Here is a 24,547-nt window from a genome sequence, read left to right on the forward strand (position 1 = left end):
CCAGTCCAATCTCACAACCGATCCGACACGTTAGCAAATTTGAAATAAGTCGCCGCCTTATCGAATAACGAACGCAAGAGGGATTGGTTTTAGGTTAGGCTATAGTTTTCGAGCGAGCGCAGCGAGCGAGGGATGCGTAAAGGTGTGTCACAAACCAACGGCTTGGCACATAGAGACATTGAAGTATTCGCACCAGCCCGAGGAGCCGGAAGTCTTTATCGAATTGCGTACTGACGAAAGTTTACAGTTTATCAATAGTTTTACATAAATAGTAATATTTCCACATAGTAGTGTGCAACGTGTGGTCCGAAATCGCTGACAAAATTAGGCAATAACAGGAAATATATACAAGGTAGTATAAGGTATATGTATAGCTTGGAAATTGTAATCGTTGCTCGCCCGCTCCGCTCGCTCGTAAAAATCTAGTCCAACCTCACAACCGATCCGACACGTTAGCAAATTTGAAATAAGTCGCCTCCTTGTCGAATAACGAACGCAAGGGGGATTGGTTTTAGGTTCGCCTATGGTGTTCGAGCGAGCGCAGCGAGTGAGGGACGCGTAATTGTGTGTCACAAACCAACGGTTTGGAACATAGGGACATTGAAATATTCGCACCAGCCCGAGCAACCGCAAGTCTTTATCGAATTGCATACTGACAAAAGTTTACTTTTCATCAATGGTTTTACATAAATAGTAATATTTTCACATAGTACAGTGCAACGTGTGGTCCGAAATCGCTGACAAAATTAGGCAATAACAGGAAATATATGCAAGGTAATATAAGGTATATGTATAGCTTGGAAATTGTAATCGTTGCTCGCTCGCTCCGCTCGCTCGTAAAAATCTAGTCCAACCTCACATCCGATCCGACACGTTGGCAAATTAGAAATAAGTCGCCGCCTTATCGAATAACGAACGCAAGAGGGATTGGTTTTATGTTAGGCTATAGTTTTCGATCGAGCGCAGCGAGCGAGGGACGCGTAAAGGTGTGTCACAAACCAACGGTTTGGCACATAGGGACATTGAAATATTCGCACCAGCCCGAGGAGCCGGAAGTCTTTATCGAATTGCGTACTGACGAAAGTTTACAGTTTATCAATAGTTTTACATAAATAGTAATATTTCCACATAGTAGAGTGCAACGTGTGGTCCGAAATCGCTGACTAAATTAGGCAAAAACCGGAAATATATGCAAGGCAATATAAGGTATATGTATAGCGTGGAAATTGTAATCGTAGCTCGCTCGCTCCGCTCGCTCGTAAAAATCCAGTCCAACCTCACAACCGATCCGACACGTTAGCAAATTTGAAATAAGTCGCCGCCTTATCGAATAACGAACGCAAGAGGGATTGGTTTTAGGTTCGCCTATGGTGTTCGAGCGAGCGCAGCGAGTGAGGGACGCGTAATTGTGTGTCACAAACCAACGGTTTGGAACATAGGGACATTGAAATATTCGCACCAGCCCGAGCAACCGCAAGTCTTTATCGAATTGCATACTGACAAAAGTTTACATTTCATCAATAGTTTTACATAAATAGTAATAGTTTCACATAGTACAGTGCAACGCGTGCTCCGAAATCGCTGACAAAATTAGGCAATAACAGGAAATATATGCAAGGCAATATAAGGTATATGTATAGCTTGGAAATTGTAATCGTAGCTCGCTCGCTCCGCTCGCTCGTAAAAATCCAATCCAACCTCACAACCGATCCGACACGTTAGCAAATTTGAAATAAGTCGCCTCCTTGTAAAATAACGAACGCAAGAGGGATTGGTTTTAGGTTAGCCTATTGTGTTCGAGCGAGCGCAGCGAGTGAGGGACGCGTAATTGTGTGTCACAAACCAACGGTTTGGAACATAGGGACATTGAAATATTCGCAACAGCCCGAGGAACCGCAAGTCTTTATCGAATTGCATACTGACAAAAGTTTACATTTCATCAATAGTTTTACATAAATAGTAATATTTTCACATAGTACAGTGCAACGTGTGGTCCGAAATCGCTGACAAAATTAGGCAATAACAGGAAATATATGCAAGGCAATATAAGGTATATGTATAGCTTGGAAATTGTAATCGTAGCTCGCTCGCTCCGCTCGCTCGTATAAATCTAGTCCAACCTCACAACCGATCCGACACGTTAGCAAATTAGAAATAAGTCGCCGCCTTATCGAATAACGAATGCAAGAGGGATTGGTTTTAGGTTAGGCTATAGTTTTCGAGCGAGCGCAGCGAGCGAGGGATGCGTAAAGGTGTGTCACAAACCAACGGCTTGGCACATAGGGACATTGAAATATTCGCACCAGCCCGAGGAGCCGGAAGTCTTTATCGAATTGCGTACTGACGAAAGTTTACAGTTTATCAATAGTTTTACATAAATAGTAATATTTCCACATAGTAGAGTGCAACGTGTGGTCCGAAATCGCTGACAAAATTAGGCAATAACAGGAAATATATACAAGGTAGTATAAGGTATATGTATAGCTTGGAAATTGTAATCGTTGCTCGCCCGCTCCGCTCGCTCGTAAAAATCTAGTCCAACCTCACAACCGATCCGACACGTTAGCAAATTTGAAATAAGTCGCCTCCTTGTCGAATATCGAACGCAAGAGGGATTGGTTTTAGGTTCGCCTATGGTGTTCGAGCGAGCGCAGCGAGTGAGGGACGCGTAATTGTGTGTCACAAACCAACGGTTTGGAACATAGGGACTTTGAAATATTCGCACCAGCCCGAGGAGCCGGAAGTCCTTATCGAATTGCGTACTGACGAAAGTTTACAGTTTATCAATAGTTTTACATAAATAGTAATATTTTCACATAGTACAGTGCAACGTGTGGTCCGAAATCGCTGACAAAATTAGGCAATAACAGGAAATATATGCAAGGCAATATAAGGTATATGTATAGCTTGGAAATTGTAATCGTAGCTCGCTCGCTCCGCTCGCTCGTAAAAATCCAGTCCAACCTCACAACCGATCCGACACGTTAGCAAATTTGAAATAAGTCGCCGCCTTATCGAATAACGAACGCAAGAGGGATTGGTTTTAGGTTCGCCTATGGTGTTCGAGCGAGCGCAGCGAGTGAGGGACGCGTAATTGTGTGTCACAAACCAACGGTTTGGAACATAGGGACATTGAAATATTCGCACCAGCCCGAGCAACCGCAAGTCTTTATCGAATTGCATACTGACAAAAGTTTACATTTCATCAATAGTTTTACATAAATAGTAATAGTTTCACATAGTACAGTGCAACGTGTGGTCCGAAATCGCTGACAAAATTAGGCAATAACAGGAAATATATACAAGGTAGTATAAGGTATATGTATAGCTTGGAAATTGTAATCGTTGCTCGCCCGCTCCGCTCGCTCGTAAAAATCCAGTCCAACCTCACAACCGATCCGACACGTTAGCAAATTTGAAATAAGTCGCCTCCTTGTAAAATAACGAACGCAAGAGGGATTGGTTTTAGGTTAGCCTATTGTGTTCGAGCGAGCGCAGCGAGCGAGGTTCGCGTAAAGGTTTGTCACAAACCAGCGGTTTGGCACATAGGGACATTGAAATATTCGCACCAGCCCGAGGAGCCGGAAGTCCTTATCGAATTGCGTACTGACGAAAGTTTACAGTTTATCAATAGTTTTACATAAATAGTAATATTTTCACATAGTACAGTGCAACGTGTGGTCCGAAATCGCTGACAAAATTAGGCAATAACAGGAAATATATACAAGGTAGTATAAGGTATATGTATAGCTTGGAAATTGTAATCGTTGCTCGCCCGCTCCGCTCGCTCGTAAAAATCTAGTCCAACCTCACAACCGATCCGACACGTTAGCAAATTTGAAATAAGTCGCCGCCTTATAGAATAACGAACGCAAGTGGGATTGGTTTTAGGTTAGGCTATAGTTTTCGAGCGAGCGCAGCGAGCGAGGGTCGCGTAATTGTGTGTCACAAACCAACGGTTTGGAACATAGGGCCATTGAAATATTCGCACCAGCCCGAGGAGCCGGAAGTCCTGATCGCATTGCGTACTGACGAAAGTTTACAGTTTATCAATAGTTTTACATAAATAGTAATATTTCCACATACTACAGTGCAACGTGTGGTCCGAAATCGCTGACAAAATTAGGCAATAACAGGAAATATATGCAAGGCAATATAAGGTATATGTATAGCGTGGAAATTGTAATCGTAGCTCGCTCGCTCCGCTCGCTCGTATAAATCTAGTCCAACCTCACAACCGATCCGACACATTAGCAAATTTGAAATAAGTCGCCGCCTTATCGAATAACGAACGCAAGTGGGATTGGTTTTAGGTTAGGCTATAGTTTTCGAGCGAGCGCAGCGAGCGAGGGATGCGTAAAGGTGTGTCACAAACCAACGGCTTGGCACATAGGGACATTGAAATATTCGCACCAGCCCGAGGAGCCGGAAGTCTTTATCGAATTGCGTACTGACGAAAGTTTACAGTTTATCAATAGTTTTACATAAATAGTAATATTTCCACATAGTAGAGTGCAACGTGTGGTCCGAAATCGCTGACAAAATTAGGCAATAACAGGAAATATATACAAGGTAATATAAGGTATATGTATAGCTTGGAAATTGTAATCGTTGCTCGCTCGCTCCGCTCGCTCGTATAAATCTAGTCCAACCTCACAACCGATCCGACACGTTAGCAAATTAGAAATAAGTCGCCGCCTTATCGAATAACGAATGCAAGAGGGATTGGTTTTAGGTTAGGCTATAGTTTTCGAGCGAGCGCAGCGAGCGAGGAACGCGTAAAGGTGTGTCTCAAACCAACGGTTTGGCACATAGGGACATTGAAATATTCGCACCAGCCCGAGGAGCCGGAAGTCTTTATCGAATTGCGTACTGACGAAAGTTTACAGTTTATCAATAGTTTTACATAAATAGTAATATTTCCACATAGTAGAGTGCAACGTGTGGTCCGAAATCGCTGACAAAATTAGGCAATAACAGGAAATATATACAAGGTAGTATAAGGTATATGTATAGCTTGGAAATTGTAATCGTTGCTCGCCCGCTCCGCTCGCTCGTAAAAATCTAGTCCAACCTCACAACCGATCCGACACGTTAGCAAATTTGAAATAAGTCGCCTCCTTGTCGAATAACGAACGCAAGAGGGATTGGTTTTAGGTTCGCCTATGGTGTTCGAGCGAGCGCAGCGAGTGAGGGACGCGTAATTGTGTGTCACAAACCAACGGTTTGGAACATAGGGACTTTGAAATATTCGCACCAGCCCGAGCAACCGCAAGTCTTTATCGAATTGCATACTGACAAAAGTTTATATTTCATCAATAGTTTTACATAAATAATAATATTTTCACATAGTACTGTGCAACGTGTGGTCCGAAATCGCTGACAAAATTAGGCAATAACAGGAAATATATGCAAGGCAATATAAGGTATATGTATAGCTTGGAAATTGTAATCGTAGCTCGCTCGCTCCGCTCGCTCGTAAAAATCCAGTCCAACCTCACAACCGATCCGACACGTTAGCAAATTTGAAATAAGTCGCCGCCTTATCGAATAACGAACGCAAGTGGGATTGGTTTTAGGTTAGGCTATAGTTTTCGAGCGAGCGCAGCGAGCGAGGGATGCATAAAGGTGTGTCACAAACCAACGGCTTGGCACATAGGGACATTGAAATATTCGCACCAGCCCGAGGAGCCGGAAGTCTTTATCGAATTGCGTACTGACGAAAGTTTACAGTTTATCAATAGTTTTACATAAATAGTAATATTTCCACATAGTAGAGTGCAACGTGTGGTCCGAAATCGCTGACAAAATTAGGCAATAACAGGAAATATATGCAAGGCAATATAAGGTATATGTATAGCTTGGAAATTGTAACCGTAGCTCGCTCGCTCCGCTCGCTCGTAAAAATCCAGTCCAACCTCACAACCGATCCGACACGTTAGCAAATTTGAAATAAGTCGCCGCCTTATCGAATAACGAACGCAAGAGGGATTGGTTTTAGGTTCGCCTATGGTGTTCGAGCGAGCGCAGCGAGTGAGGGACGCGTAATTGTGTGTCACAAACCAACGGTTTGGAACATAGGGACATTGAAATATTCGCACCAGCCCGAGCAACCGCAAGTCTTTATCGAATTGCATACTGACAAAAGTTTACATTTCATCAATAGTTTTACATAAATAGTAATAGTTTCACATAGTACAGTGCAACGTGTGCTCCGAAATCGCTGACAAAATTAGGCAATAACAGGAAATATATGCAAGGCACTATAAGGTATATGTATAGCTTGGAAATTGTAATCGTAGCTCGCTCGCTCCGCTCGCTCGTAAAAATCCAGTCCAACCTCACAACCGATCCGACACGTTAGCAAATTTGAAATAAGTCGCCTCCTTGTAAAATAACGAAAGCAAGAGGGATTGGTTTTAGGTTAGCCTATGGTGTTCGAGCGAGCGCAGCGAGTGAGGGACGCGTAATTGTGTGTCACAAACCAACGGTTTGGAACATAGGGACATTGAAATATTCGCAACAGCCCGAGGAACCGCAAGTCTTTATCGAATTGCATACTGACAAAAGTTTACATTTCATCAATAGTTTTACATAAATAGTAATATTTTCACATAGTACAGTGCAACGTGTGGTCCGAAATCGCTGACAAAATTAGGCAATAACAGGAAATATATGCAAGGCAATATAAGGTATATGTATAGCTTGGAAATTGTAACCGTAGCTCGCTCGCTCCGCTCGCTCGTAAAAATCCAGTCCAATCTCACAACCGATCCGACACGTTAGCAAATTTGAAATAAGTCGCCGCCTTATCGAATAACGAACGCAAGAGGGATTGGTTTTAGGTTAGGCTATAGTTTTCGAGCGAGCGCAGCGAGCGAGGGATGCGTAAAGGTGTGTCACAAACCAACGGCTTGGCACATAGAGACATTGAAGTATTCGCACCAGCCCGAGGAGCCGGAAGTCTTTATCGAATTGCGTACTGACGAAAGTTTACAGTTTATCAATAGTTTTACATAAATAGTAATATTTCCACATAGTAGTGTGCAACGTGTGGTCCGAAATCGCTGACAAAATTAGGCAATAACAGGAAATATATACAAGGTAGTATAAGGTATATGTATAGCTTGGAAATTGTAATCGTTGCTCGCCCGCTCCGCTCGCTCGTAAAAATCTAGTCCAACCTCACAACCGATCCGACACGTTAGCAAATTTGAAATAAGTCGCCTCCTTGTCGAATAACGAACGCAAGGGGGATTGGTTTTAGGTTCGCCTATGGTGTTCGAGCGAGCGCAGCGAGTGAGGGACGCGTAATTGTGTGTCACAAACCAACGGTTTGGAACATAGGGACATTGAAATATTCGCACCAGCCCGAGCAACCGCAAGTCTTTATCGAATTGCATACTGACAAAAGTTTACTTTTCATCAATGGTTTTACATAAATAGTAATATTTTCACATAGTACAGTGCAACGTGTGGTCCGAAATCGCTGACAAAATTAGGCAATAACAGGAAATATATGCAAGGTAATATAAGGTATATGTATAGCTTGGAAATTGTAATCGTTGCTCGCTCGCTCCGCTCGCTCGTAAAAATCTAGTCCAACCTCACATCCGATCCGACACGTTGGCAAATTAGAAATAAGTCGCCGCCTTATCGAATAACGAACGCAAGAGGGATTGGTTTTATGTTAGGCTATAGTTTTCGATCGAGCGCAGCGAGCGAGGGACGCGTAAAGATGTGTCACAAACCAACGGTTTGGCACATAGGGACATTGAAATATTCGCACCAGCCCGAGGAGCCGGAAGTCTTTATCGAATTGCGTACTGACAAAACTTTACAGTTTATCAATAGTTTTACATAAATAGTAATATTTCCACATAGTAGAGTGCAACGTGTGGTCCGAAATCGCTGACTAAATTAGGCAAAAACCGGAAATATATGCAAGGCAATATAAGGTATATGTATAGCGTGGAAATTGTAATCGTAGCTCGCTCGCTCCGCTCGCTCGTAAAAATCCAGTCCAACCTCACAACCGATCCGACACGTTAGCAAATTTGAAATAAGTCGCCGCCTTATCGAATAACGAACGCAAGAGGGATTGGTTTTAGGTTCGCCTATGGTGTTCGAGCGAGCGCAGCGAGTGAGGGACGCGTAATTGTGTGTCACAAACCAACGGTTTGGAACATAGGGACATTGAAATATTCGCACCAGCCCGAGCAACCACAAGTCTTTATCGAATTGCATACTGACAAAAGTTTACATTTCATCAATAGTTTTACATAAATAGTAATAGTTTCACATAGTACAGTGCAACGCGTGCTCCGAAATCGCTGACAAAATTAGGCAATAACAGGAAATATATGCAAGGCAATATAAGGTATATGTATAGCTTGGAAATTGTAATCGTAGCTCGCTCGCTCCGCTCGCTCGTAAAAATCCAATCCAACCTCACAACCGATCCGACACGTTAGCAAATTTGAAATAAGTCGCCTCCTTGTAAAATAACGAACGCAAGAGGGATTGGTTTTAGGTTAGCCTATTGTGTTCGAGCGAGCGCAGCGAGTGAGGGACGCGTAATTGTGTGTCACAAACCAACGGTTTGGAACATAGGGACATTGAAATATTCGCAACAGCCCGAGGAACCGCAAGTCTTTATCGAATTGCATACTGACAAAAGTTTACATTTCATCAATAGTTTTACATAAATAGTAATATTTTCACATAGTACAGTGCAACGTGTGGTCCGAAATCGCTGACAAAATTAGGCAATAACAGGAAATATATGCAAGGCAATATAAGGTATATATATAGCTTGGAAATTGTAATCGTAGCTCGCTCGCTCCGCTCGCTCGTAAAAATCCAGTCCAACCTCACAACCGATCCGACACGTTAGCAAATTTGAAATAAGTCGCCGCCTTATCGAATAACGAACGCAAGTGGGATTGGTTTTAGGTTAGGCTATAGTTTTCGAGCGAGCGCAGCGAGCGAGGGATGCGTAAAGGTGTGTCACAAACCAACGGCTTGGCACATAGGGACATTGAAATATTCGCACCAGCCCGAGGAGCCGGAAGTCTTTATCGAATTGCGTACTGACGAAAGTTTACAGTTTATCAATAGTTTTACATAAATAGTAATATTTCCACATAGTAGAGTGCAACGTGTGGTCCGAAATCGCTGACTAAATTAGGCAAAAACCGGAAATATATGCAAGGCAATATAAGGTATATGTATAGCGTGGAAATTGTAATCGTAGCTCGCTCGCTCCGCTCGCTCGTAAAAATCCAGTCCAACCTCACAACCGATCCGACACGTTAGCAAATTTGAAATAAGTCGCCGCCTTATCGAATAACGAACGCAAGAGGGATTGGTTTTAGGTTCGCCTATGGTGTTCGAGCGAGCGCAGCGAGTGAGGGACGCGTAATTGTGTGTCACAAACCAACGGTTTGGAACATAGGGACATTGAAATATTCGCACCAGCCCGAGCAACCGCAAGTCTTTATCGAATTGCATACTCACAAAAGTTTACATTTCATCAATAGTTTTACATAAATAGTAATATTTTCACATAGTACAGTGCAACGTGTGGTCCGAAATCGCTGACAAAATTAGGCAATAACAGGAAATATATGCAAGGTAATATAAGGTATATGTATAGCTTGGAAATTGTAATCGTTGCTCGCTCGCTCCGCTCGCTCGTAAAAATCTAGTCCAACCTCACAACCGATCCGACACGTTGGCAAATTAGAAATAAGTCGCCGCCTTATCGAATAACGAACGCAAGAGGGATTGGTTTTATGTTAGGCTATAGTTTTCGAGCGAGCGCAGCGAGCGAGGGACGCGTAAAGGTGTGTCACAAACCAACGGTTTGGCACATAGGGACATTGAAATATTCGCACCAGCCCGAGGAGCCGGAAGTCTTTATCGAATTGCGTACTGACGAAAGTTTACAGTTTATCAATAGTTTTACATAAATAGTAATATTTCCACATAGTAGAGTGCAACGTGTGGTCCGAAATCGCTGACAAAATTAGGCAATAACAGGAAATATATACAAGGTAGTATAAGGTATATGTATAGCTTGGAAATTGTAATCGTTGCTCGCTCGCTCCTCTCGCTCGTAAAAATCTAGTCCAACCTCACAACCGATCCGACACGTTAGCAAATTTGAAATAAGTCGCCTCCTTGTCGAATAACGAACGCAAGAGGGATTGGTTTTAGGTTAGCCTATGGTGTTCGAGCGAGCGCAGCGAGTGAGGGACGCGTAATTGTGTGTCACAAACCAACGATTTGGAACATAGGGACATTGAAATATTCGCAACAGCCCGAGGAACCGCAAGTCTTTATCGAATTGCATACTGACAAAAGTTTACATTTCATCAATAGTTTTACATAAATAGTAATATTTTCACATAGTACAGTGCAACGTGTGGTCCGAAATCGCTGACAAAATTAGGCAATAACAGGAAATATATGCAAGGCAAAATAAGGTATATGTATAGCTTGGAAATTGTAATCGTAGCTCGCTCGCTCCGCTCGCTCGTAAAAATCCAGTCCAACCTCACAACCGATCCGACACGTTGGCAAATTAGAAATAAGTCGCCGCCTTATCGAATAACGAACGCAAGAGGGATTGGTTTTATGTTAGGCTATAGTTTTCGATCGAGCGCAGCGAGCGAGGGACGCGTAAAGGTGTGTCACAAACCAACGGTTTGGCACATAGGGACATTGAAATATTCGCACCAGCCCGAGGAGCCGGAAGTCTTTATCGAATTGCGTACTGACGAAAGTTTACAGTTTATCAATAGTTTTACATAAATAGTAATATTTCCACATAGTAGAGTGCAACGTGTGGTCCGAAATCGCTGACAAAATTAGGCAATAACAGGAAATATATACAAGGTAGTATAAGGTATATGTATAGCTTGGAAATTGTAATCGTAGCTCGCTCGCTCCGCTCGCTCGTAAAAATCTAGTCCAACCTCACAACCGATCCGACACGTTAGCAAATTTGAAATAAGTCGCCTCCTTGTCGAATAACGAACGCAAGAGGGATTGGTTTTAGGTTAGCCTATGGTGTTCGAGCGAGCGCAGCGAGTGAGGGACGCGTAATTGTGTGTCACAAACCAACGGTTTGGAACATAGGGACATTGAAATATTCGCAACAGCCCGAGGAACCGCAAGTCTTTATCGAATTGCATACTGACAAAAGTTTACATTTCATCAATAGTTTTACATAAATAGTAATATTTTCACATAGTACAGTGCAACGTGTGGTCCGAAATCGCTGACAAAATTAGGCAATAACAGGAAATATATGCAAGGCAATATAAGATATATGTATAGCTTGGAAATTGTAATCGTAGCTCGCTCGCTCCGCTCGCTCGTAAAAATCCAGTCCAACCTCACAACCGATCCGACACGTTAGAAAATTTGAAATAAGTCCCCGCCTTATCGAATAACGAACGCAAGTGGGATTGGTTTTAGGTTAGGCTATAGTTTTCGAGCGAGCGCAGCGAGCGAGGGATGCGTAAAGGTGTGTCACAAACCAACGGCTTGGCACATAGGGACATTGAAATATTCGCACCAGCCCGAGCAACCGCAAGTCTTTATCGAATTGCATACTGACAAAAGTTTACATTTCATCAATAGTTTTACATAAATAGTAATAGTTTCACATAGTACAGTGCAACGTGTGCTCCGAAATCGCTGACAAAATTAGGCAATAACAGGAAATATATGCAAGGCAATATAAGGTATATGTATAGCTTGGAAATTGTAATCGTAGCTCGCTCGCTCCGCTCGCTCGTAAAAATCCAGTCCAACCTCACAACCGATCCGACACGTTAGCAAATTTGAAATAAGTCGCCTCCTTGTAAAATAACGAACGCAAGAGGGATTGGTTTTAGGTTAGCCTATGGTGTTCGAGCGAGCGCAGCGAGTGAGGGACGCGTAATTGTGTGTCACAAACCAACGGTTTGGAACATAGGGACATTGAAATATTCGCAACAGCCCGAGGAACCGCAAGTCTTTATCGAATTGCATACTGACAAAAGTTTACATTTCATCAATAGTTTTACATAAATAGTAATATTTTCACATAGTACAGTGCAACGTGTGGTCCGAAATCGCTGACAAAATTAGGCAATAACAGGAAATATATGCAAGGCAATATAAGGTATATGTATAGCTTGGAAATTGTAATCGTAGCTCGCTCGCTCCGCTCGCTCGTAAAAATCCAGTCCAACCTCACAACCGATCCGACACGTTAGCAAATTTGAAATAAGTCGCCGCCTTATCGAATAACGAACGCAAGTGGGATTAGTTTTAGGTTAGGCTATAGTTTTCGAGCGAGCGCAGCGAGCGAGGGATGCGTAAAGGTGTGTCACAAACCAACGGCTTGGCACATAGGGACATTGAAATATTCGCACCAGCCCGAGGAGCCGGAAGTCTTTATCGAATTGCGTACTGACGAAAGTTTACAGTTTATCAATAGTTTTACATAAATAGTAATATTTCCACATAGTAGAGTGCAACGTGTGGTCCGAAATCGCTGACTAAATTAGGCAAAAACCGGAAATATATGCAAGGCAATATAAGGTATATGTATAGCGTGGAAATTGTAATCGTAGCTCGCTCGCTCCGCTCGCTCGTAAAAATCCAGTCCAACCTCACAACCGATCCGACACGTTAGCAAATTTGAAATAAGTCGCCGCCTTATCGAATAACGAACGCAAGAGGGATTGGTTTTAGGTTCGCCTATGGTGTTCGAGCGAGCGCAGCGAGTGAGGCACGCGTAATTGTGTGTCACAAACCAACGGTTTGGAACATAGGGACATTGAAATATTCGCACCAGCCCGAGCAACCGCAAGTCTTTATCGAGTTGCATACTGACAAAAGTTTACATTTCATCAATAGTTTTACATTAATAGTAATATTTTCACATAGTACAGTGCAACGTGTGGTCCGAAATCGCTGACAAAATTAGGCAATAACAGGAAATATATGCAAGGCAATATAAGGTATATGTATAGCTTGGAAATTGTAATCGTAGCTCGCTCACTCCGCTCGCTCGTAAAAATCCAGTCCAACCTCACAACCGATCCGACACGTTAGCAAATTTGAAATAAGTCGCCGCCTTATCGAATAACGAACGCAAGTGGGATTGGTTTTAGGTTAGGCTATAGTTTTCGAGCTAGCGCAGCGAGCGAGGGATGCGTAAAGGTGTGTCACAAACCAACGGCTTGGCACATAGGGACATTGAAATATTCGCACCAGCCCGAGGAGCCGGAAGTCTTTATCGAATTGCGTACTGACGAAAGTTTACAGTTTATCAATAGTTTTACATAAATAGTAATATTTCCACATAGTAGAGTGCAACGTGTGGTCCGAAATCGCTGACTAAATTAGGCAAAAACCGGAAATATATGCAAGGCAATATAAGGTATATGTATAGCGTGGAAATTGTAATCGTAGCTCGCTCAGTCCGCTCGCTCGTAAAAATCCAGTCCAACCTCACAACCGATCCGACACGTTGGCAAATTAGAAATAAGTCGCCGCCTTATCGAATAACGAACGCAAGAGGGATTGGTTTTATGTTAGGCTATAGTTTTCGATCGAGCGCAGCGAGCGAGGGACGCGTAAAGGTGTGTCACAAACCAACGGTTTGGCACATAGGGACATTGAAATATTCGCTCCAGCCCGAGGAGCCGGAAGTCTTTATCGAATTGCGTACTGACGAAAGTTTACAGTGTATCAATAGTTTTACATAAATAGTAATATTTCCACATAGTAGAGTGCAACGTGTGGTCCGAAATCGCTGACAAAATTAGGCAATAACAGGAAATATATGCAAGGCAATATAAGGTATATGTATAGCTTGGAAATTGTAATCGTAGCTCGCTCGCTCCGCTCGCTCGTAAAAATCCAGTCCAACCTCACAACCGATCCGACACATTAGCAAATTAGAAATAAGTCGCCGCCTTATCGAATAACGAACGCAAGAGGGATTGGTTTTAGGTTAGGCTATAGTTTTCGAGCGAGCGCAGCGAGCGAGGGACGCGTAAAGGTGTGTCACAAACCAACGGTTTGGCACATAGGGACATTGAAATATTCGCACCAGCCCGAGGAGCCGGAAGTCTTTATCGAATTGCGTACTGACGAAAGTTTACAGTTTATCAATAGTTTTACTTAAATAGTAATATTTCCACATAGTAGAGTGCAACGTGTGGTCCGAAATCGCTGACAAAATTAGGCAATAACAGGAAATATATACAAGGTAGTATAAGGTATATGTATAGCTTGGAAATTGTAATCGTTGCTCGCTCGCTCCGCTCGCTCGTAAAAATCTAGTCCAACCTCACAACCGATCCGACACGTTGGCAAATTAGAAATAAGTCGCCGCCTTATCGAATAACGAACGCAAGAGGGATTGGTTTTAGGTTAGGCTATAGTTTTCGAGCGAGCGCAGCGAGCGAGGGACGCGTAAAGGTGTGTCACAAACCAACGGTTTGGCACATAGGGACATTGAAATATTCGCACCAGCCCGAGGAGCCGGAAGTCTTTATCGAATTGCGTACTGACGAAAGTTTACAGTTTATCAATAGTTTTACATAAATAGTAATATTTCCACATAGTAGAGTGCAACGTGTGGTCCGAAATCGCTGACAAAATTAGGCAATAACAGGAAATATATACAAGGTAGTATAAGGTATATGTATAGCTTGGAAATTGTAATCGTTGCTCGCTCGCTCCGCTCGCTCGTAAAAATCTAGTCCAACCTCACAACCGATCCGACACGTTAGCAAATTTGAAATAAGTCGCCGCCTTATCGAATAACGAACGCAAGTGGGATTGGTTTGAGGTTAGGCTATAGTTTTCGAGCGGGCGCAGCGAGCGAGGGATGCGTAAAGGTGTGTCACAAACCAACGGCTTGGCACATAGGGACATTGAAATATTCGCACCAGCCCGAGGAGCCGGAAGTCTTTATCGAATTGCGTACTGACGAAAGTTTACAGTTTATCAATAGTTTTACATAAATAGTAATATTTCCACATAGTAGAGTGCAACGTGTGGTCCGAAATCGCTGACAAAATTAGGCAATAACAGGAAATATATGCAAGGCAATATAAGGTATATGTATAGCTTGGAAATTGTAATCGTAGCTCGCTCGCTCCGCTCGCTCGTAAAAATCCAGTCCAATCTCACAACCGATCCGACACGTTAGCAAATTTGAAATAAGTCGCCGCCTTATCGAATAACGAACGCAAGAGGGATTGGTTTTAGGTTAGGCTATAGTTTTCGAGCGAGCGCAGCGAGCGAGGGATGCGTAAAGTTGTGTCACAAACCAACGGCTTGGCACATAGAGACATTGAAGTATTCGCACCAGCCCGAGGAGCCGGAAGTCTTTATCGAATTGCGTACTGACGAAAGTTTACAGTTTATCAATAGTTTTACATAAATAGTAATATTTCCACATAGTAGAGTGCAACGTGTGGTCCGAAATCGCTGACAAAATTAGGCAATAACAGGAAATATACGCAAGGCAATATAAGGTATATGTATAGCTTGGAAATTGTAATCGTAGCTCGCTCGCTCCGCTTGCTCGTAAAAATCCAGTCCAATCTCACAACCGATCCGACACGTTAGCAAATTTGAAATAAGTCGCCACCTTATCGAATAACGAACGCAAGAGGGATTGGTTTTAGGTTAGGCTATAGTTTTCGAGCGAGCGCAGCGAGCGAGGGATGCGTAAAGGTGTGTCACAAACCAACGGCTTGGCACATAGAGACATTGAAATATTCGCACCAGCCCGAGGAGCCGGAAGTCTTTATCGAATTGCGTACTGACGAAAGTTTACAGTTTATCAATAGTTTTACATAAATAGTAATATTTCCACATAGTAGTGTGCAACGTGTGGTCCGAAATCGCTGACAAAATTAGGCAATAACAGGAAATATATACAAGGTAGTATAAGGTATATGTATAGCTTGGAAATTGTAATCGTTGCTCGCCCGCTCCGCTCGCTCGTAAAAATCTAGTCCAACCTCACAACCGATCCGACACGTTAGCAAATTTGAAATAAGTCGCCTCCTTGTCGAATAACGAACGCAAGAGGGATTGGTTTTAGGTTCGCCTATGGTGTTCGAGCGAGCGCAGCGAGTGAGGGACGCGTAATTGTGTGTCACAAACCAACGGTTTGGAACATAGGGACATTGAAATATTCGCACCAGCCCGAGGAATCGCAAGTCTTTATCGAATTGCATACTGACAAAAGTTTACATTTCATCAATAGTTTTACATAAATAGTAATATTTTCACATAGTACAGTGCAACGTGTGGTCCGATATCGCTGACTAAATTAGGCAAAAACCGGAAATATATGCAAGGCAATATAAGGTATATGTATAGCGTGGAAATTGTAATCGTAGCTCGCTCGCTCCGCTCGCTCGTATAAATCTAGTCCAACCTCACAACCGATCCGACACGTTAGCAAATTTGAAATAAGTCGCCTCCTTGTCGAATAACGAACGCAAGAGGGATTGGTTTTAGGTTAGCCTATGGTGTTCGAGCGAGCGCAGCGAGCGAGGGTCGCGTAAAGGTTTGTCACAAACCAACGGTTTGGCACATAGGGACATTGAAATATTCGCACCAGCCCGAGGAGCCGGAAGTCCTTATCGAATTGCGTACTGACGAAAGTTTACAGTTTATCAATAGTTTTACATAAATAGTAATATTTCCACATAGTACAGTGCAACGTGTGGTCCGAAATCGCTGACAAAATTAGGCAATAACAGGAAATATATGCAAGGCAATATAAGGTATATGTATATAAGGTTCAATAATGGGTTAATTCAGGGATCGATTCTGAAGTCTGAAAATCGAGGTTTTTTATTATGAAATGATTGGATAAAATACAAAAGTGAACGACAATTAATATGCGACTATAACAATCAATAGCGATGATTATCTAAACGGGAAATTATAAGTCTTTGGTACGATGTTTACCTGAAAATCGAGAATCGATTTTCAACGTCCTGAGCTACCTATCTTTCTTCTTCAGTCTTAAATCTTAAATCTTTAGTCTTTGCAATCTTAAACACTTATTCTATAGCCTTGTCTCTCTCTCTATTGTACTCTCTATCCGTCCGTCTGGAGACCACGTGCTTCTTCACTCGTCGTCCGTGCAACAAAGAAAGATCGGTCTCTCCGTTAGACACAGCCTGTCGTGCTACCCGTACAAAAATAGAATCCCTATCCTAAAAGGACTCTAGGGATTTTACACCTCCCCTCCTCGTGCTGACATTACGTCGTTAATTGTCTTCTCTATAAGGGGTAAGCTTACTCGAGTGGAAGAAATTCCCTTCCGATCTCCGGTTACCGTTGTCCACTTCATATATAGAGTTTGAGATTTTTCTCAAAATTTTGAAGGGTCCTTTCCTAATTTCTTCCAGCTTATTTCTATTCATTCTGTTTCCGTTGTGGGTGAAGACCATATCACCAATTTTAAATTCGTGTTCTCGTCTTTTTTTGTCGTATTTCTGTTTGTTGATTTCGAAGTTTCTTGCTGAGTTTTTAAATGCTTCTTCTCTGTCTCTTTCTAAGTTTATCTTCTTTTCTGTTATTCCCTTAGGGATGATTTCGATCATTTTCCCATACAGTAAGTAATTTGGGGCAAATCCCGTTACACTGTGTCTGGTGTTATTGTATTCTTCTACGCTTTCTTTTGCGATCTTTGTCCAGTTTCTCTTTTTTTTTTTCCGAATTGATTTTGCATCTGATTCTGTTTACCAATGTCTGATTTACCCTCTCGTTTAGTCCATTGGAGGATGGACAGTCTGTCGAGGTGAAAATTAATTTAATGTTTTTCTCTCTCGCGTACTCTTGGATTTCCTTGGATGTCATTGCTGGGTATCGGTCTGCAAGGATAATTTTTATGGAGTCAGTTTCTCCTGTCGAGTTCATAAGTTTTATGATATCTTCTGCGCGTTGTGTTTTCGATGTGGACATAAAAACAGCCCTTGAAAAGTGATCTATGAGTATATGCATGTACTTCTTTGGTGAGTTGTTGTTGGAAAACCCTCCGATCGTATCGAATGACATTATTTCAAACGGTTTCCTCGCTGGTCCTAGTCTCGACATAAGCCCGATCGGTCTTCTCGTTCTGCTTTTATTCTTAATGCAGATTTCGCATTGTTTGCAGAATTTGTCGACAATTCGGTCCATATTTTTGAAATAATAAAAGGGTCGGATTTTTTTCAGTATATGATTCCTTCCAACATGACCAAAGAAATCATGCACTGTCTTTATGATATGCTCGCCAAATTCTTGTGAGACGACTATACGTTGGCATCCTTTAATATTTTTAAAAAAAATTTCTGATTTTTTTATAAGGTCTTTCGTATTTTTAATATCTTCCCTGTTTTCTTTCTGATCTCGGATTATGTCCTGTTTTTTTATAATATTCGCTACTTTCAAAACCTCTTCTTCGTCCTCAAAACTTTCTAAGACGGGGTTCCTGGATAGTGCGTCTGCCTCTATGTTGTGTTTTCCCGGTGAGTAGATGATCTTGAAGTCGTACTGCGATAAGTAGTGCATCAGGTCTCCTAAAATTTCGTCGGTTCTTGCTTTGACTCTCATTGATTCCAACGGTTTGTGGTCTGAAAGGACAGTGAAGTGCCTACCGATTAACCAATGCTGCCAGTACTGAATCGCCTCTTTGATAGCAAGACATTCAAGGTGGATTGCTTTCTTCTTTGTCTCGGTTGGTTTCAGTCTTCTCGAAAAATACGCCACCGGGTGTAACATCCCGTTATCTTGAGGTTGCTTTAGCACTGCCCCTAATCCGTCTCCACTTGCATCCGTGTAGATGAATACTTCTCTGTTGTGGTCGTATATTGAAAGGATCGGGCTTGAACAGAGGTATTCCTTAATCTTTTTAAATGCCTTTTCGCATTCTTCATTCCAGATAAATTCTGTATTTTTTCTTAGTAGATTGTGTAGCGGTTCCAGGAGCTTGCACGCGTCTTCTATAAATTTGTAATAAAAATTTATCTTTCCGAGTAGTTGCCTCACATTCTTCTTGTTTCTTGGGCGTTCGAAATCGCGTATCGCCTTTAGGTTATCTTTTCCTGGTCTCACGCCGTCTTTCTCGATAATATGGCCTAGATATTTTACCGAGTTCTCTGCAAACTTGCATTTGGCTAGTTTTAGTCTGAATCCTTCTTTCCTTATGGTTTTCATCAATTGTTCTATGTGTTTGATATGTATTTATTTTCGATTAGCTTAATAGAAGCTTCTTGTGATTTCCTGGTTCCCACATCGAATTTGTGTTTAGCAAATACATCTTTATATCTCTCTATAAGTTGGCTTACCTCTGTTTTTTGTAGGTTATTTAGGTGTTCTAAGTTGTCCATAGGTTTACCCGTCTCCTTGTGCTCGGTAACGTTTACCTTTCTTCTCTGATTGTTCCTTCTTTCTTCTTTTCTATCAGCTATTATTTCCTCTTTGTCGCCTAATTTTTGGCTAACCCTCAAATTCTCGTCTTGTCTTAGTCTGAATTCCCTTATGGCGTCCAGCCCTAAGATGAGATCATATGTGAAATTATCGTTGCGTACTATATACACATCTATCTCTTTCTCTATCTTGTTTATCCTCATTTTTAGTCTCGCCCGGCTACTCGTGAAGTCTTTCCCATTGATGGTTTTGAACATGCTCTTGTCTTCTTTTATGTTTGCTTTTATCTGATCAATGATCTTTTGGTTAATAAAACTTGCATTCGCTCCCGTGTCGTAGATACCTTTAATCTCTCTTTGATCATTGACTTTGACTCGCAGTTTTATCAATGGTATGTGCTTCTCCGGGCATTTTAGTTTTTTTCTTCCTCCTCATCCGATGTTCCTGCTATTTCATTTTCTGATGTGAACGCCTCCAGTGAATTTATTTGTTTGGGTTTCTTCTGGGGGTTTCTGTCTCTATTTCTACATAGTTCCACTGGGTGGAATCGGCCCGGAAAGTTCATTGCTTCACAGATTGTGCATGGTTTTTTTTTGAATGGTGGGTTTTCCTTTTTAACCGCGTCTATCCTTCTTTCTTGTGTTTCTTTCCTTTTTCTCCAGTCTTCATGTTGTCCCAAAGTTCCTATTAGGTCATTTGTTGTCTGTATATTTTCCCTATCGATTTTGTCCTGGATTTCGATAGGTAATCCCATGACAATCAGGTGTATCCTCACCTCTTCATCCATTTTCCTTTTTACTTCCAATATTAGTCTTTCTTTCTCTATTGCATATTCTACGAGCGACCCTGAAAGGTATTTAAAGTTGTAAGCATATCGTATTGCCGACCAACCTTTATTCTTAAAAGTTTTGAGAAATGCTTCTTTCCAATCTTCCCAGTTGTGTTCTTCAGCTTTCAGTAGATTTGTTTGATACCACTTTTCTGCTGTTTTTCCTAGGTACTTTCTCAAACCTTTGATTTTTTCCTCATCGCTTTTTATTTTGTATTTTTTGCATTCCTCTTCATACTCTGCTATCCAGTTTGCGGCTTTCTGGGTTCCTTCAAACCGTTCTATATTGAAGTTTATTTCCTCTATCTCCCTCTTATCTCGTCTTTGAAGGGCCTCTAGAAGTCTTTCCATGTCCAGGTTGGGTTTTTCGATTTCCGTCTTTGTTTTTCTTGTGTAGGTTATTTCTGCTTCCTCTAAGACAATGTCTCGGAATACGAAGTTTGAATCCGTATCGGTATACAGTGCTGCTGTCTCATCGTCTATTGTGATTTTAATATTCCTATATTGGCCTACCTTGGTTAGACTGTTTGCGGTCTTTTTCACTGTTGGTAAACTAAATAATTGTTGGTGGTACTTTCTTTCTTGATATTCTGGGGGGAAAATATAGCACATTTCGTCTTCTGGTCTCCTGATAGATTCTATACTCTCTATCTTCTCCCCTTTCGCGTTCTCGATCATGACGACGCGTAGGTTAACTCTCAGCGGCATGGCGTGGCGAAAATCGATTTATAAGGTTCAATAATGGGTTAATTCAGGGATCGATTCTGAAGTCTGAAAATCGAGGTTTTTTTATTATGAAATGATTGGATAAAATACAAAAGTGAACGACAATTAATATGCGACTATAACAATCAATAGCGATGATTATCTAAACGGGAAATTATAAGTCTTTGGTACGATGTTTACCTGAAAATCGAGAATCGATTTTCAACGTCCTGAGCTACCTGTCTTTCTTCTTCAGTCTTAAATCTTAAATCTTTAGTCTTTGCAATCTTAAACACTTATTCTATAGCCTTGTCTCTCTCTCTAATGTACTCTCTATCCGTCCGTCTGGAGACCACGTGCTTCTTCACTCGTCGTCCGTGCAACAAAGAAAGATCGGTCTCTCCGTTAGACACAGCCTGTCGTGCTACCCGTACAAAAAAAGAATCCCTATCCTAAAAGGACTCTAGGGATTTTACATATATACAAGGTAGTATAAGGTATATGTATAGCTTGGAAATTGTAATCGTTGCTCGCCCGCTCCGCTCGCTCGTAAAAATCTAGTCCAACCTCACAACCGATCCGACACGTTAGCAAATTTGAAATAAGTCGCCTCCTTGTCGAATAACGAACGCAAGAGGGATTGGTTTTAGGTTAGCCTATGGTGTTCGAGCGAGCGCTGCGAGTGCGGGACGCGTAATTGTGTGTCACAAACCAACGGTTTGGAACATAGGGACATTGAAATATTCGCACCAGCCCGAGCAACCGCAAGTCTTTATCGAATTGCATACTGACAAAAGTTTACATTTCATCAATAGTTTTACATAAATAATAATATTTTCACATAGTACAGTGCAACGAGTGGTCCGAAATCGCTGACAAAATTAGGCAATAACAGGAAATATATGCAAGGTTATATAAGGTATATGTATAGCTTGGAAATTGTAATCGTTGCTCGCTCGCTCCGCTCGCTCGTAAAAATCTAGTCCAACCTCACAACCGATCCGACACGTTAGCAAATTTGAAATAAGTCGCCTCCTTGTCGAATAACGAACGCAAGAGGGATTGGTTTTAGGTTAGCCTATGGTGTTCGAGCGAGCGCTGCGAGTGCGGGACGCGTAATTGTGTGTCACAAACCAACGGTTTGGAACATAGGGACATTGAAATATTCGCACCAGCCCGAGGAAACGCAAGTCTTTATCGAATTGCGCACTGACGAAAGTATACAGTTTATCAATAGTTTTACATAAATAGTAATATTTCTACATAGTACAGTGCAACGTGTGGTCCGATATCGCTGACTAAATTAGGCAAAAACCGGAAATATATGCAAGGCAATATAAGGTATATGTAAAGCGTGGAAGTTGTAATCGTAGCTCGCTCGCTCCGCTCGCTCGTAAAAATCCAGTCCAACCTCACAACCGATCCGACACGTTAGCAAATTTGAAATAAGTCGCCGCCTTATAGAATAACGAACGCAAGAGGGATTGGTTTTAGGTTAGGCTATAGTTTTCGAGCGAGCGCAGCGAGCGAGGGTCGCGTAAAGGTGTGTCACAAACCAACGGTTTGGCACATAGGGACATTGAAATATTCGCACCAGCCCGAGGAGCCGGAAGTCTTTATCGAATTGCGTACTGACGAAAGTTTACAGTTTATCAATAGTTTTACATAAATAGTAACATTTCCACATAGTAGAGTGCAACGTGTGGTCCGAAATCGCTGACAAAATTAGGCAATAACAGGAAATATATACAAGGTAATATAAGGTATATGTATAGCTTGGAAATTGTAATCGTTGCTCGCTCGCTCCGCTCGCTCGTAAAAATCTAGTCCAACCTCACAACCGACCCAACACGTTAGCAAATTTGAAATAAGTCGCCTCCTTGTCGAATAACGAACGCAAGAGGGATTGGTTTTAGGTTAGCCTATGGTGTTCGAGCGAGCGCAGCGAGTGAGGGACGTGTAATTGTGTGTCACAAACCAACGGTTTGGAACATAGGGACATTGAAATATTCGCACCAGCCCGAGGAACCGCAAGTCTTTATCGAATTGCATACTGACAAAAGTTTACAGTTTATCAATAGTTTTACATAAATAGTAATATTTCCACATAGTACAGTGCAACGTGTGGTCCGATATCGCTGACTAAATTAGGCAAAAACCGGAAATATATGCAAGGCAATATAAGGTATATGTATAGCGTGGAAATTGTAATCGTAGCTCGCTCGCTCCGCTCGCTCGTAAAAATCCAGTCCAACCTCACAACCGATCCGACACGTTAGCAAATTTGAAATAAGTCGCCGCCTTATCGAATAACGAACGCAAGAGGGATTGGTTTTAGGTTAGGCTATAGTTTTCGAGCGAGCGCAGCGAGCGAGGGTCGCGTAAAGGTGTGTCACAAACCATCGGTTTGGCACATAGGGACATTGAAATATTCGCACCAGCCCGAGGAGCCGGAAGTCTTTATCGAATTGCCTACTGACAAAAGTTTACAGTTTATCAATAGTTTTACATAAATAGTAACATTTCCACATAGTACAGTGCAACGTGTGGTCCGAAATCGCTGACAAAATTAGGCAATAACAGGAAATATATGCAAGGTAATATAAGGTATATGTATAGCTTGGAAATTGTAATCGTTGCTCGCCCGCTCCGCTCGCTCGTAAAAATCTAGTCCAACCTCACAACCGATCCGACACGTTAGCAAATTAGAAATAAGTCGCCGCCTTATCGAATAACGAACGCAAGAGGGATTGGTTTTAGGTTAGGCTATAGTTTTCGAGCGAGCGCAGCGAGCGAGGGTCGCGTAAAGGTGTGTCACAAACCAACGGTTTGGCACATAGGGACATTGAAATATTCGCACCAGCCCGAGGAGCCGGAAGTCTTTATCGAATTGCGTACTGACGAAAGTTTACAGTTTATCAATAGTTTTACATAAATAGTAACATTTCCACATAGTAGAGTGCAACGTGTGGTCCGAAATCGCTGACAAAATTAGGCAATAACAGGAAATATATACAAGGTAATATAAGGTATATGTATAGCTTGGAAATTGTAATCGTTGCTCGCTCGCTCCGCTCGCTCGTAAAAATCTAGTCCAACCTCACAACCGATCCAACACGTTAGCAAATTTGAAATAAGTCGCCTCCTTGTCGAATAACGAACGCAAGAAGGATTGGTTTTAGGTTAGCCTATGGTGTTCGAGCGAGCGCAGCGAGTGAGGGACGTGTAATTGTGTGTCACAAACCAACGGTTTGGAACATAGGGACATTGAAATATTCGCACCAGCCCGAGGAACCGCAAGTCTTTATCGAATTGCATACTGACAAAAGTTTACAGTTTATCAATAGTTTTACATAAATAGTAATATTTCCACATAGTACAGTGCAACGTGTGGTCCGATATCGCTGACTAAATTAGGCAAAAACCGGAAATATATGCAAGGCAATATAAGGTATATGTATAGCGTGGAAATTGTAATCGTAGCTCGCTCGCTCCGCTCGCTCGTAAAAATCCAGTCCAACCTCACAACCGATCCGACACGTTAGCAAATTTGAAATA

This window comes from Bombus terrestris, unplaced genomic scaffold, assembly GCF_910591885.1.
Source record: "Bombus terrestris unplaced genomic scaffold, iyBomTerr1.2, whole genome shotgun sequence".
NCBI lineage: Eukaryota > Metazoa > Arthropoda > Insecta > Hymenoptera > Apidae > Bombus > Bombus terrestris.